General features: G+C 47.1%; 1 protein-coding gene across 4 annotated transcripts in view; it reads left to right on the plus strand.

Moving 5' to 3' along the window:
• Window positions 1–3,198: 3,198 nt before the first annotated feature.
• The window catches only part of LOC128832537 (epidermal retinol dehydrogenase 2-like), a 29,849-nt gene continuing 16,560 nt past the window's right edge, over window positions 3,199–16,487 (plus strand). For 2 of the 4 annotated variants that reach the window (XM_054020012.1, XM_054020013.1), the window contains exon 1: window positions 3,199–3,379. The gene's annotated coding sequence lies outside the window, so the exon portion shown is untranslated. The other 2 variants (XM_054020016.1, XM_054020017.1) reach the window with 2 other exon arrangements.

Here is a 16,487-nt window from a genome sequence, read left to right on the forward strand (position 1 = left end):
AGCAGAGGAAGTTTAAACAGCCCTTTACTCTATATCTGCAAGCAATGGGTGCCACTAAAAGGAAGAAATTCAGAATGTAGCCTTATTTTTGGCTGGTTCTGAATCACTGGAATGTTTAATAGTTTTCATTTAACTCAGGTCAGAGGAGTTTGCAGTACAGAAATTTAAAGAGTACTGCAGTGTAAGTAATAATAAGACAAATAAAGGGAGGTGAAATGTCAGAGTTTGGGGCAACTCTACCTGTATTCCCCATTTATGGTCCAGGAAGTGTCAGAAGCCCAGGTGATGGAAGTACATCTTAGTGGTTAGAAACAGAGTGGGAGAGGGCCAGGAGCAGGAGTCAGGAACCAGAACCAAAGGTCAGAGCTGGAGTCAGGAACCAGAGCCAGGAGCTTGTTAGCATATATGTAGGTTCTTTTATTTTTAATATGTTTTCTCTGTAATGATTTCTACCTTAAGAATAAAGTAGGCTTGCTTAGAAAAAAACATGTGGTACCTTATACCTGTAGGACTGTTATCAGACTGAAGAGACAGCAAGCACATTTTTGCTGCGAGTAACACAATGAAGGCAGGAAACTCTTCAATCTGGGACATACCCTGATCAGAAGGGAGTGAGACACAGGTCTCCCTCCCAGGAGAGGCAACAGTGGGGGAGCTGGAAGCCTAAGACTGGGTGTCCTTGCTGGACCACTGAGGGGAAATACAGATAAAGTTGCCCTGAACTGTGACCTATCTGGAGCTCTAAATTTGGATGGTTAGTGAGAAGAAAGGCCACTTCAGCCAGTTCATCCTGGTGCCCACCTACTACTACTTCTAGTTCATCCTGAGGACCTTTTATGAAAGCCTCACAGTCCCTTTAGCAGTGCTTCTTAGCTTAATTTCCAGCTGGTACTCCCCCTGGCTGTGCTGCAGAGACACTGCGGGTTCATAGATTCATAGATTATAGGACTGGAAGGGACCTCGAGAGGTCATCGAGTCCAGTCCCCTGCCCGCATGGCAGGACCAAATACTGCCTAGACCATCCCTAATAGACATTTATCTAACCTACTCTTAAATATCTCCAGAGACGGAGATTCCACAACCTCCCTAGGCAATTTGTTCCAGTGTTTAACCACCCTGACAGTTAGGAACTTTTTCCTAATGTCCAATCTAGACCTCCCTTGCTGCAGTTTAAACCCATTGTTTCTGGTTCTATCCTTAGAGGCTAAGGTGAACAAGTTCTCTCCCTCCTCCTTATGACACCCTTTTAGATACCTGAAAACTGCTATCATGTCCCCTCTCAGTCTTCTCTTTTCCAAACTAAACAAACCCAATTCTTTCAGCCTTCCTTCATAGGTCATGTTCTCAAGACCTTTAATCATTCTTGTTGCTCTTCTTTGGACCCTTTCCAGTTTCTCCACATCTTTTTTAAAATGCGGCGCCCAGAACTGGACACAATACTCCAGCTGAGGCCTAACCAGAGCAGAGTAGAGCGGAAGAATGACTTCTCGTGTCTTGCTCACAACACACCTGTTAATGCATCCCAGAATCATGTTTGCTTTTTTTGGACACTTGCTCTGGTGGAGGCCACACACCTCCAGGCTTTGGGTGGTGGGACCCTTCTTCCCAGCATCAGTACCCTGTCAGGTTAAGATCCCCCTCCCAGTCTGGCCTGCAAGGACCCTTGGCTGGGAGCATAGGCAGCGAGTTATAGTCCCACGTGGTGCCCGGGCACCAGCAATATTCAGAACCCAGGAGCCCAGCTCCACCAATATTTTGGGCCGGGTGTACCCCCCCTTGCTGCCCCTAATCGCCTTCCCAGGGGCCCCAGAGAAGAGAGTCACTGTCTCTCTTCCGTGCAGCTCCATGCTGCCTCCCTGCAGCAACTGCTGCCGCAGGGTCCTAGTGCCCCATCTCGACTACCAGGGCAGACTAACTGAGCCTGCCCTTCCACCTCAGACCCTTCCCTTTTCCGGTGGGACCCTCCAGCAACACAGCCCCCCCGGCCTGCAGTCAGCACTTCTGCCCCATGCTGGGCAAGGAGGCAGCCCCGTCCCTCACCCCCAGTGAGGCTACAGTCAGGGGCAACAGCAGGGGAGGAGGCTCACACAGCACCCCCCCCCAACACCCACCACTGTGGAGGCGAGGGAGATTCCTGGACCTGAGAGGGGCCCTAAGAGCACATGCAGTGACAGTGGTGGGGGTGAGTGTGCTGCTGGGGCGGGGGGCAGGAAAGGCGGGCTCCTCCCCCAGAGCTTACTGCTGCCAGCAGGGAAAGGGCTGGGGGGAGGGAGGGGGGGTTCCTCTCTGGCCCCTGTCCCAAAACAGCCTGCCTGCACCCCAAACTCATCCGCAGCCCTGCCCCACCCCAGAGCCACACCCCCAGCCAGAGCTCTCACCCCCCCACCACACTCTCAACCCTCTGTCCTAGCCCTGAGCCCCAACACCCCAAACACCTCATCTCCAGTCCCAGCCAGAGCCCTCATTCCCCCACACCCTAACCCTCTGCCCCAGCCCTGAGCCTCTCTAACACCCCAAACCCCTCATCTGCAGCCACACCTCACAGCCCTCACCCCTGCACCCCCTCCCATCCCCAAACTCCCTTCCAGAGTCTGCACCCCAATCCCCTGCCCCAGCCTAGGGCCTGCACCCCAGACCTCCTCCCTCACCCAAACTCCCTCCCAGAGCCTTGGGCAGGTGGGGAGCAGAGTTTGGGCAGGGACCGGTTCTGGGCACCACCAAAATTTCTACAAACCTGCCACCCCTGGATGGAGGTGTCTTTCTGCACTGGGCCCTTTGCCCAGGGTCCCCCCTTGGCTGGCCCCAGTTGCTCACCACACCTGGCTCCAGCTCCACTCTACCTCAGCACTGATACTGCTTCTCTGCCTCCAGCCCCGAGGTTGCTTCTGTGGCTACAGCTCTGCTCCTCAGCTTGGGCCCCTGGTCTCTCCTTAACTCGGCCCCACCCTGTCTGACCCAGCCAATTGCAGCTCACACGGAGGACAGGACCCACCCTGGCCGCCTGACTCCCTGATTAGCCTGCCCTCCCTGTCAATCAGGCTGACCTGGAGCATTAGCCTCTTCCCATTGTTCCTGGGGACTGTCAGTCTCAGGCTCCTGATTTCCCATTGACTCTTCCCCTTTCTTTCGGTTCTGGGAGCTAGCCAACCAAAACACCCCCACTGAGTGTTAGTAACCGGCAACAGTCCCCTTACACATAGACTCCTATTACCCCCCACCCCCTGTCCCATTTGTTCACAGTTGCTATCTGGTCACCCTTTGGCACCGCCCCATGTCCAGCTTTACAATCCTCCCCTCCCCACCCAGTTTCTCTGTGTGAGCTCCCAGCCCGCCTGCCCAGCTTCTTCAGCGTGGAGGAGGGAACGGACCAGAGCTGGAGGTAGGCTCCGCTCCGCCATCGCGCCCTGGTGCCCGCTCCCGGGGAACGCTCGGTGGCTGCACAGGCGTAAGCGCCGCCGGAAAGTGGGGGAAGGGAGTTCAGCGGGACGGCTGCCTGGGGCACGTACCGGGGAGCTGGCAGCGCGGGGAGTGGGGCCGCGGCTCTGCTTGTCCTGCGGGCGCTGCAGGGGGAGCGAGGCGCCTCTCCGGGGTCCCAGCGCGTGGGTGTCCCGGGGCCCGCGCCGCTTTGCCTCTAGCGCTGCCCGGCGCCTCAGCTCGCGTCTCTCCCCTCGGCAGCTAGGCTGTGCTGGCGGGAGGGCGCTGCCCCAGGCCGGGAGAAGAGGCTGCGGCTGCAAAAAGGAAACCGGGCCAGCGCTGCCCGGAGTGAGGGGCACCCGCCGGGGAGAGATCTTAACGACGAGTCGGCTTTTAATGCAGATTAGTGACCCTGAGTTGTGTGTCTACACGGGCTGAGAACTTGCTGGCCCCCGGTGTTTGTGAAGAGTTGCCCCGGGGGGAGAGTGGAGGACCCCCAATCTCGAATTCTAACCGTGGGCTCTTTGTTGAGGGGTTAGCCGGGGTTTCTTGCACTGTAGAGCTAGAGGTGTTGGTCTGGCAAAACAAGCCTTGAGGTTGGCAGCTTGGTTGTGTTTTGGAAAGGGAAGGGCAAGGGCAAGGTGGGGGATGAGAAGCTGGTAAAGGCTCAGTGGAAGAGGATTCTGGTGGCTACATTCTAACTACTTGATACCAGTAAAGGTGGTTTCAGAGTAGCAGCCGTGTTAGTCTGTATCCGCAAAAAGAACAGGAGTACTTGTGGCACCTTAGGCCTAGTCTTCACTTACGGGCTGGTCCGGCGGCACGCCATCGATGTTCTGGGATCGATTTATCGCGTCTGGTTAAGACGCGATAAATCGATCCCGGAAGTGCTCACAGTCGGCGCCGGTACTCCAGCTCGCCGAGAGGAGTACGCGGCGTCGACGGGGGGAGACTTCCGGCCGCGTCTGGACCGCGGTAAGTCCGGAGTAAGGTACTTCGAATTCAGCTATGTTATTAACGTAGCTGAATTTGCGTACCTTAGTCCGAAGTCCGGACTAAATGTGGACCAGCCCTTAGAGACTAACAAAAGTTAGTCTCTAACGTGCCACAAGTACTCCTGTTCTTTTTGCAGTAAAGGTAGGAGGAGATCATCTTCTCTACAGTCTTACCACTCCGGGAGAAATTCCTAGTTCTCGGCACCTGTCTAACCCCTGCAATGCTTGGACAGTGCCTCATAGCTGGGCAGCAAATCTCCTGGCAATTGCATGCGTGCAATGTCAGAATTGCATTTAGCAGGTCTAAAGACCTGTTGTGTCTGAACCATTTAAGGGTCAGGTAGAATGTGAACTAGCTCACCAGGTTCCAGTCATCCTCTCTACCGTCGCCCAAGACAGCACTGGCCTTCCAAAATATCTCAAATTCCACTTTTCCTGGGACTAATGCTAGGAGTTGTGGATTAGGTACAGTGCAGCTGATGGGATTACTGATCGCCATATTTGGGGTCGGGAAGGAATTTTCCTCCAGGGTAGATTGGCTGAGCCTCTGGAGGTTTTTCGCCTTCCTCCGCAGCATGGGGCAGGGATCACTAGCAGGAGGGTCCCAGCCGATTGAAGTCACTAAAACACAGGATTGGGGACTTCAACAGTAGAGTCCAGGGAAGGGTCTTGCGGCCTGCAGCATGCAGGGGGTCAGACCAGATGATCATAATGGTCCCTTCTGACCTTAATGTCTATGAGTCTATGAGTTCTACAAGTGGGGCAAAAAGTGCCGTGCTTTTTAACCAATATTGGTATAACCACCTTGGATGCAGTTGAACTAGTAGAACTTAATCTACTTCTGTCCAGCTGGTTCAGCTTCCACTTCTCTGATTCTCTGGTGTATACATAATCTAATTAACTAGCTGGGACCTACCTAAAATTTAGTGTTCACAGCTCTTATGTGCTGATGCTATGTGTATTTGGGGAGCTAAATGATGAACAAGGTGGGGGATGAAAGGTTTTCAAAGGTGGCAAACATATGAAGCTTGCGGTTAATGCCAACATTTCCTCCAGCACAAATGTTTATTGTAGGTATGAGATACCTATTTTAAACTGCTAAATTAGTCTAATGAACACCAAAAAGCCTATGTGACTATGGTAGAAATCACTCTTCTTAGGTTTTAAAAAACATAAAAACACCACCCTACTATCTTTCTACCACACTATAAAAGCAAAGATCATCCATCTGATTCTTGGAGAATTGAAAGCTATGCTTATCAAAGGTTTTGTGTAAAAAATACAATATGTGTTCAAAGCAACAAAGAGTCCTGTGGCACCTTAAAAACTAACAGATGTATTGGAGCATACGCTTTTGTGGGTGAATATCCACTTCATCAGACGCATGTAATGGAAATTTCCAGAGGCAGGTATAAATATGCAGGCAAGAATCAGCAGGCAAGAATCAGTCTGGAGATAACAACGTTAGTTCAATCAGGGAGGGTGAGGCCCTCTTCTAGAAGTTGAGGTGTGAACACCAAGGGAGGAGAAACTAGCTTTTCTAGTTGGCTAGCCATTCACAGTCTTTGTTTAATCCTGATCTGATGGTGTCAAATTTGCAAATGAACTGAAGCTCAGCAGTTTCTCTTTGAAGTCTGGTCCTGAAGTTTTTTTGCTATAAGATGGCTACCTTTACATCTGCTATTGTGTGGCCAGGGAGGTTGAAGTGTTCTCCTACAGGTTTTTGTATATTGCCATTCCTGATATCTGACTTGTGTCCATTTATCCTTTTACGTAGTGACTGTCCAGTTTGGCCGATGTACATAGCAGAGGAGCATTACTGACATATGATGGCGTATATAACATTGGTGGATGTGCAGGTGAATGAGCCGGTGATGTTGTAGCTGATCTAGTTAGGTCCTGTGATGGTGTCGCTGGTGTAGATATGTGGGCAGAGTTGGCATCGAGGTTTGTTGCATAGATTGGTTCCTGAGTAAGAGTTGTTATGGTGCGGACACCACACGTCGCACCAATTTGAGAGCATCAACTTGCTAAATTTCCCTGAACTTTTCTCAAAGAATCAAGAATCTGAGTAGTTTTATCAGTCACTATTTATATACCACTGCTGTCTGTATACTTAGCAGTGTACAATAAATGAAGTGCTTTAATTTTTGGGGGTGGAGAAAGGGGTTCATGTAGGACTCTGGAAACCTTTGTCTTTTCGGTACACCAACATCATGGTCCAATTTCTCAAAGGAACCTCTACCCAGCTTCTAATGTTCATGCAGTCTTGAACTAAAATAAATTATATGCAGTTTGCAACACAAATGAGGAGTGTCCTAAATTTAAAAACTTAGTCTAAGTGCTGAAAGTTGATCTCTGAGCCCAGTACACTGAACCTTCACCCGAGGAAGGTAAAATATTGATTCTTAAGGCAACAGTGGCAGAGCTAGATTTCAACATCCTGCTGTGATTAAAATCATATTCCATATGTTCATGGAAAGTGAAATAAAGTTGTAATCTCACAAAGACTTAAGCATATGCTTAACTGCATTGAGTACAGTGCATAAAGTTAAACACACTTGAGACTTTGTGGAGTTGGGGCTCAAGTCAGACACTAGTATTTTTACTGCATGTTTGGTTAACACAAAGTAGACCTTTTAATTTTAAGGAAGGGTTTTGTTTGGATATACATTGTAAGGGGTACAAACAGTTTTTACATTGTAGCTCACCTGCAAAAAGCCAGCAGAGATGATAAAGTTATTGTCATGTGAGCCATGTAAGTATCTCATTTTTCTCAAGTGTTTTGGTGAGTTTATAAAAATAGGTTGTTTTCTGAAGTCCTCTATGCTAACAGTTTTCAAGTAGAGCAAGCTTTATGCTTTAGCCCTGGATACAGTACCTCGACAAGAAGGAACTACCTATTCCAGGGATCGGCAATCCACTGCCCTCAGCCCCCCGACCCTGTTCCCTCTGCCTCCCCTACAGTCCCTCCCCCTCCCCCCGATCATCTTACCCTGCATGGATGTGGAAATCTGTTCCGGATTCCAGGTTGTCGTTAGCCCCCGTGGCAAAAGATCAGCAGAGGTTTCCAAAGGGAAGTTTGCAGCCTTTGTTCAGACCCAAACATTTTCACTTAAAAAAAAAAAAAAAATACCCAAACCCATCCCGACACCCATCTGCTCTGTCCAGATTTGCTGTTATCCCTGTTGAGGCCAAAGTGGTTTGAAAAATTAAAAATCCATGACACCATTGTGGTGCTTCCCCCTGTGTTGCCCATTAATCTGATGGACCTGCTGATAATGAATAAAGATGAATGCCCTGGGAGCAATGTGTCAGGCAGACAGTTTGTCGAGTAGGAAAGTGAATGCTGAAGCCCTCACAAAATGCAGAGGCTTTTCTTTACCTGAGAACTGAAAAAGAGCCAGATACCCTGCATGGGTTTGAAAGTGACAAGAACCTAGCGACTGACCAGAGCAGCCCCAGGTTTGAAGTGACGAGGAGGGTCTGTGTCATGAAGTCTGCATTTCCACTGAGGACTTTTCCAGGGTAGCTGGTGCAGGTCTGCCGCCCGGCACAGCAATGCTGAGAGGTGCTAGTGTAGACCCGAACCACTGCCCTCAGCCCCTACCCTGACCCTGTTCCTTCAGCCTCCCCCGCAGTCCCCCCTGTACCTCCCACCCCGAACCCACTGCCCTCAGTCCCTGCCCCCATTCCAACAGCCTCCCCCACAGTCCCCCTGCTCCCCCCAACCCACTGCCCTCAGCCTTGCCCTACCCCAAATCTCTTCTTCAGCCTCCCCCGTCAGCCCACCCCCATCGCTTCCCCTGCTGTCCCACCCCCTCAACTTCCCCCCATTCCAGTCCTGCTCCCCTCTTGTCTCATCTCCTCCAAACCCTGTCCCTCCAATTTTGCAGCCAAAATAAAGGTGATAGGCTTTCTTAACCATAGTGAACAGGAGTACTTGTGGCACCTTAGAGACTAACAAATTTATTAGAGCATAAGCTTTCGTGGACTACAGCCCACTTCTTCGGATGCATACAGAGTGGAATAAATATTGAGGAGATATATATACACACATACAGAGAGCATAAACAGGTGGGAGTTGTCTTACCAACTCTGAGAGGCCAATTAAGTAAGAGAAAAAAAACTTTTGAAGTGATAATCAAGATAGCCCAGTATAGACAGTTTGATAAGAAGTGTGAGAATACTTACAAGGGGAGATAGATTCAATGTTTGTAATGGCTCAGCCATTCCCAGTCCTTATTCAATCCTTTGTTGATTGTGTCTAGTTTGCATATCAATTCCAGCTCAGCAGTCTCTTGTTGGAGTCTGTTTTTGAAGGTTTTCTGTTGTAAGATAGCCACCCGCAGGTCTGTCATTGAATGACCAGACAGGTTGAAGTGTTCTCCCACTGGTTTTTGAGTATTATGATTCCTGATGTCAGATTTGTGTCCATTAATTCTTTTGCGTAGAGACTGTCCGGTTTGGCCAATGTACATGGCAGAGGGGCATTGCTGGCACATGATGGCATATATCACATTGGTATATGTGCAGGTGAATGAGCCCGATGGTATGGCTGATGTGATTAGGTCCTATGAAGATGTCACTTGAATAGATATGTGGACAGAGTTGGCATCGGGCTTTGTTACAAGGATAGGTTCCTGGGTCATTGGTTTTCTTCAGTGATGTGTGGTTGCTGGTGAGTATTTGCTTTAGGTTGGGGGGTTGTCTGTAAGCAAGGACAGGTCTGTCTCCCAAGATCTGTGAGAGTAAAGGATCATCTTTCAGGATAGGTTGTAGATCTCTGGTGATGCGCTGGAGAGGTTTTAGTTGGGGGCTGAAGGTGACAGCTAGTGGTGTTCTGTTATTTTCTTTGTTGGGCCTGTCTTGTAGGAGGTGACTTCTGGGTTATACTGCGCTTTTTTGATGCAAAAGTCACTTCACCACAAACATAGCAGAAGTTATCTGCACTGTTCACACAAGTACGAGGCATCTCTGCTCACTTTGGCTAAACAGAAATGTGTCCCTTTGCAAAATCAAACGCTGACAAACGAGAGCACGACACTGGATGATTTCTAGAGCTGATATAGGGCAATTTGTTCAGCAGAGTGATGTAAGCTTCGTTATGATTGCATCATCCATGAATTCTAGGAATAACACGATGCAATTCATATCATGTATGACGCAATACCAGCTTCAGATTGCATCATTCATTGTTTTGCCTAAAAAGCAAGTACTGTCCAAACCCAGTCATAGATTTATTCATAGATCCAGTCAAAGATGTATTTTAGTCATTTCTGGTTTAAATTGAGATCCCTTCCCTTTATAACTCACTTATCCTCCGCCATTCCCAAGTCAAGGGTCGTATATACTGACCCAATAGCATATCTTGAAAACTGGAGCCAATCAACAATTTTAAGCATCATTTTTGTTCTCAGTGAGCCAGAATTAGTAAAGTTTGACTACATTTATTTCAGAAGCATTTTGGCTGTAGAGTAGTGTTACCTAGAGAGGTTATGGAATAGCAGTCATTGGAGTTTTTTAAGAGGTTAGACAAACAACTGTCAAGGATGGTCTAGTTGTTATTACTCAGTCCTGCCTCAGTGCAGGAGTCTGACTAGATGACCTGTTGATATCCCTTCCAGTCCTACATTTCTGTGATTCACACACTGAATTGCCTTGTGCCACTGTCTAGTAGTAACTGCATATTAACTACAATTTTATAAACCTGCATGTCAGGTTTATAAAATTGTAGTTAATATACAGTTTAGAGCATAGCAATTTTAAAGCTCTGCATGTTCAGACCAACTGACCTGAAAATTGTGATCTACAGTATTCAAAACTATTAAGATGTGGGCTGAAATAAAATCAGCATGAATTGCTCAACAATATCAATGGAATCAGCATTGCGCTGCTATATATTGTAAAACATCACAATGAAATCTTGCAAGTATTACATAGCACGCCTCCTTGCCCAAGTGGTAACTAAGCAGAACATCTTCCTGTTTCAACTTATATTTCTTAACTTCTAGGAGCTATGGGATATAAGTTGTTGGGGTTTTTTTCAAACACTGAATGCTGCTAAGTTATGAGTTTTAACAGGTTTTTTTTCTTTTAAACCACAGCACTGAATGTAGTTCTAAAATTGTTTTCCAAATATTCTTAAACTCCCAGTTTATCCCCCGCTGATGTTCATTGTGAAAAGTATTGCAGGTCTAATTATAACATTTGGCACTTTTGTAATTCACTGTCCAACATGTGTTTTGTGCCCTCCTCTGGTAGATTTTTAGAGGATAACTGTATAGCTACCAGCTAAGGGAGTTATATCTTTAACTCAAGTAGTAGAAGCTCATGCTTTTAAGTCTGAATGGCTCAGGTTCAATCTTTGGTGACTAGCTATGATGGAGGTTGCTACACTTATAATCCCTTTAATCAGAGGTTCTGAATATGCTTTGTTGTAGGCAGAGCTAGCCTGTAGTTAAGCAGCCGAAAATTTAGAATGGGAAGTGTTGAAATGTTGGGAAGCCTTATAATTTTGCAGTCTGGAACGAACATCCCATCTGAGGGATGGGGGCGGGGAGAGAGGAGAGTGAGACAGGACCAGGAAACTGGGACAAGGAATCCAGAGCGGTAGTGGGGGTAGTTGAAATCAGATGAGGAGCTGGGGCGGGTTAGACAGCAATAGAATAGACATAGACTGAAGGGGATGGGGAAGAAGGGTCTTTGACTACTAGAGACCACTCCGTTCAGGAGCCTGGAATAGACCCAGGATTCCTGAGTTTCACAGTTCCTTTTCTGTCAGCAGATATCTGTGAAACCCAGAGGCAAAAAAAGTGTCTCATCCCCCTATAGAGCTGATCTATCACATATAGGATGACAACCTACTGCCTCTGCCATCACTTACTCCATTAGCTCAAGTGGCAGAAGTCTGTGCAGTGGATCTAAAGGTTCATCGGCAGGGTTGGAGCCATGCGAGTTTCACGATGATTCCACATGACAGAATTTCTGGGACAGTTCAGTTTCGATTTTTACAAAAAAACCTGGGGAAATGCATACAGAAATAGGGTGACCAGATGCCTAAATAGGGGAATCTCAAGCAGGAGCAGAGTGGTTATTTTATCTCTGTATTTGGCACTGGTGCAACCACTGCTGGAATACTGTGTCCAGTTCTGGTGTGCAAAATTTAAGAAGGATATTGATAAAGTGGAGAGTGTTCAGAGAAGAGTCACAAGACTGATTAAAGGATTATAAAACATGCCTTATAGTGATCGACTCAAGGACCTCAATCTATTTAGCTTAACAAAAAGAAGGTCAAGAAGTGACTTGGTTATAGACTGTAAGTATCTACATGGGGAACAAATAGTTAATAATGGGCACTTCAGTCTAGCAGAGAAAGGTAGAGCATGAGCCAACGGTTGGAAATTGCAGATAGACAAATTCAGACTGGATATAAGGCATACCTTTTCAATGGTGAGAGTAATTAACGATTAACAATATACTAAGGGTCATGGTGTTTTTCTAAAAAAATTTTCTAAAAGCTATCCTCTAGGAATTATTTTGGGAAAGTTCTATGTCTGTGCTATACAGGCGGTGAGACCAGGTGATCACCGGATCCCTTCTGGCTTTATAATCTCAGAACTAGGTACATCAATTCACATGCAAAATTCTCCTTGAATTCAATAGGTGTCCTTGCCCTGTCGCTCGTGGTGCGGACTGCAGCAGGGGCCATACAACCCCTCTCGCAGCTCCCTAGGGCCCCCTCTCATGGGTCTGTGCACCTGTGTCTGTCATTGTCGTCATTTCCCTCCCCTCGCTCCCCCCGCTCCCCCAGTGTTTCCCGATATTTCACTCTTGCGATTGGGTCACCCTACACCAAACGTACAACAAAGTAATGGATGTACTATTCTGGACTGAAGCACAGTCAAACGAAAATCACTCTGACAATGCTGAATTAAATGCCAGTGCTCAGCAGGCGTTTTCTTGCATGGCAAAGAAGCTCAGACAATACAGGGAAGAGTCAAGTGATGCAGGAAAAATGGCTCAAAAGTTTCAACAGCCTGCAGCAGGGTTCCTAGAAGCTGTGCGTATATGCGAATCTGCACAAATGCAGATGGATTTAACCTTGCTTAATGCAATTCCTGGCTTTGACAAGTATTCTAGGCTAGAGATTCCTGCTTACAAAAATATTACCAAAGAAATGGACTGTAGTTTGCCTGTGCTACAGTTTTGGAACTCAGTGGAAGGCAGAATCTCCCATCTCGCAAGGTTAGCTTGGCACTGACAATTCCAGTGAACTCTGTGGATGCACACAGTGTTTTCAGCGCAGAGACAGGGAATGAAGAAAGACACAGTTGCTGGATGATCCATGCCGACATATTTTTTCACTTGCTAGTGTTATTTGCTGCTGTAAAGAGTCAGTAAATCCTGTCAAGTTCAAATGACTGAAACAAGCTAATAATTGCATCTGGAAGGACGGGGAGCGCACACTGTACTGTGACTTCCCCCACCCGCAGCTGAAGATCTCTCGGGGCAGGAAGTGAGTGGGGCGGTGTGGAACTTTCTGTAGCCAGGAGAGGTAGCAAGAGCAGCCGTGCAGAGGAAAAGGAAGTCCTGTCCCTCCCTGTGGATTGCCACGGGCACGCAGGGGCGAAAGAAAATGCAGGCCTGTTATTTACCAGGCTGCACGTGGCAATAGACTATATTGGTAAGGGATGCAAGGAGAGTATGGGTCATGATGCAAACTGCAGACACACACACACATTAATCAATTTAAAGTTTTATTGGGGATAATTACAAGGGGTAAGGGAGCAGCGTTTGATTAGCTAATAGAGTTAATGAAACTTAAAACACACAATGATTAAAATATCTACTAACTATTTATAAACAAAGATGCAGCATTTAGTAATAATTGATACTTACAAATACAAACCAACGCATAACGACCGGCAAACGTAGAAACTCTGTTTGAAACACGTGAGCTGAGAGAGAGGCTTCGAGGTGATCAGGCTCGGTTATGGGTGTACACAGGATACACGGGATTTGTTTTTCTTTCTCCTCTCCCTGCCTGCACATGGCAGGCAGGCCCATAAAGTACCAACTATGACATCATAGAAGTGTCATAGGGGACGGGGCCCAAAACCTGTTTGTGTTCGTTTCTGATTGGCACAAGCAAAGTTTACACCAAGTAGGGGAGCAGGTGCCTCAAAGTCTGGCTTCACCCCCAAAAGGTGAGGAAATGCATATGGTTTTAGAATGCGTGCAACACTGAATGACAAAAGAAGAGTCCAGGGCAATACCGGTATGGGCAAGTTTTAAAGGATGCAGACAGGAGCTCATCTCAACATGCCCCCGTGCCCTGGCCGAAATAGTTAGGCCGAAAACCTAAACTTCCGAGTCCGACTCCTCATCCCCACCTACGAGGGGATGCGCTTTGGGGGTGGAAGCGATGTAGGCCAAGGCAACAAACTTGTGAATGCAGGCTTTAATGAAGGCACATCCGAGACAGGGAAGAGCGAGCCCAACTAGAAGGGACACAAACAGGGATTGGAAATAGGATTTGTAGGGCGCAAGGCCAAGCCAATTGAGCCATGACCAAAACTGGAAGGACTCTTGTGACTCTCGGACAGTAGAGCTCAACGTTTGCAGGTCTTTAACAATTGAGGACAAATTAGGAGAAATAGAAGGCAAAGAAACGCAGCATTTATCAGCAAAGTCGGGATATACTTCAGCAAATTTAGTACAAAATGAGGAAGATTGTAACAAATATTGAATCATTAATCTATTTTGAATACTATACTGAACAAGGGAATTTAACTGCTGATTGATTAAGGAGAGGCCCTTGCCCGTAGTATTAGCAAGCATTTCAATAGCAAGGGATTGAAACAGCACTTGATCACGTAACATCATATAACCAACAGGGTTAAAACTAACAATAGAGCAGGCGAGGGAGGAAGCTGCTGTTTGCAAACGAGGCCAAAAAGAGTGGGTACTACGATGGTGTCGGTTGCTAGATGGCAAGGTATAGATCCCTCCGCCCTGTAGATACAGGGTGCCAATGATGCATATACCCCGGGGCTGGGGAGGAAGCACAGCAAATGCAACATTACCGCAAATCCAAAAATGACCGGGTCTTAAGAAAGAAACTGTGGTATGGCTCCACCCATTATTGGTTACAGAATAAAAGCTGGATGCACGATTGATACATGCAGCCTCAGCATGATGCATATGCTGGGCATGAAACAGATACGTATGTGTTATGGAGGTATAGAAGGTTCCAAAAAAAATATTATAATTAAGACGATAAGAACAATTAATGGGAGGGGGATATGTAAAATTAAGAGTGGGTTTAGTTAGGGAGGTATTAGCATAAGAGAAACTCCACATAGAACAATTAGAATAAGTACCAACCCAAGTAGGGGCTGGGGTTAAACTATTACCAACAAAAACCCAACAATGAGATGCTGGAACTCTAATACTCTCAATTAAAGGAAAGCTATGATCACTTCGACCTGAAGCATTAAGAACAGGAAACACATAAGAATTAAATTGTGAAGAACAATTATTCCAAACACTAGAAGCAGCCCACTGCCCATAGGGGGAAGAACAATTCACATTAGAAATATTAAATGAAGAAAAATTATAAACTATTGGTACAAATTGAAAGGGTAATTGATATTTAGGTGAGAACTGAGTGGAGCAAACAAGACAATCTTCTGGACTCAGCGCTGACAGGGACTGGTTTCCGCTGACGACCTGCACCCAGTAGGCAGCGAACCAGGTTTGTAGTCCACCTTCTCCTAAGGGCTCCGTGGGCAAAGATGTTGTGAGGGAGAGCAGCATAACCTGTAAAACAGAATAATACAAGCCCTGCTCAGGGGCATTAGTTTGTTTATTAAGAACTACATTTGCTGAGCCAGTTATGATGAACTAGCTTGTCACCGGGGGTACTTGTAGCCACTAAGTAGGTGTTAGGGTACTTGCCGGCCCGGAGAATGGTGGCTTTTATAGGTTCTCGATGGCCGGAGGCTTGGGGTTCTGTAAGCCAAACCAGTTAGCCGGTGTTAAACCTGGGGGACCAAGGCGGCTTAGGTGTAGGTGAAATGTGAGGCCAGCGAGAGTAACTTTTGTTGAGTGCGATAAGTACCTGGGGTAAAAATGAGCTCCAGTTTTTAAAATCAGGGTTGGGGTTTGCTGTTCGCAGCATAGTCTTAAGGACTGCGATTTTTCGCTCCACCACACCATTGCTTTGAGGATGATATTTAGTATGGATGTGAAGGGAAGCCCCCCATCCAAAAATGAGCTGTTCAATGCTTTTGCTGGTAAAGGGTGGCCCACCATCTGCTTGGACTTCAGTGGGAGTGCCCCAGGCAGCTGCTGTTTGCTTAAGAGCCACAGCGACAGAAGCAGCATTTGTTTTAGTAAGAGGGAGACAAAAAGTTTGCCAAGACCCCAGATCGACAGTAACTAAGGCTTTTGGAAAACGACGAGCACCTGGCAGGGGTCCTATTAAGTCAATTTGCCGTGTACTACCTGGGGCAAAGTGTTCTGCAGCATATGCAGAGCGATCATATCGAGGACGATTCATAGTTTTTACCTGCACACACTGCAAGCAGGACTGAACAATGAGCTCGCACTGACTGCGGCTAACGTCAGGCTTTTAGTCAGAAAAGCCAGATAACAGGCCATACAATTTTGTGGGTGGTAAGTGTCCCCATTCTTCGTGGAGCCAGCGCAACAGCGGGTCGGCCTGTGGGGCAGGATTTGCCATATGAACTTGGGAGACCTCTCTCATTCTTTGATCAAGACTGGAATGCAGGGGGTTAGAGCCTGGTTGATGAGAGGGACAGTGCGTAACGAACCAAGGGTGAGAGAATTTACGAATTAGGGCAAAAATTTGGTCCCACATTTTAACAAAAGCTGAGGGAGAGGCTTGCTCAATTAAAATATCTAAACAAAATTGAGAATCGATACCTAAAACAACTTGCTTGTTGGCAGAGTGGGCATTAGCAACATGCTGGGCAGCTAAAAGAACGCCCTGCACTTCACATTCTTGTGCGGAGCAGGAGGGGGGCAGTAACTGCACATTAAAGTAATTAC

The sequence above is a fragment of the Malaclemys terrapin genome, chromosome 2 (assembly GCF_027887155.1).
Source record: "Malaclemys terrapin pileata isolate rMalTer1 chromosome 2, rMalTer1.hap1, whole genome shotgun sequence".
Classification (NCBI taxonomy): Eukaryota; Metazoa; Chordata; order Testudines; family Emydidae; genus Malaclemys; species Malaclemys terrapin.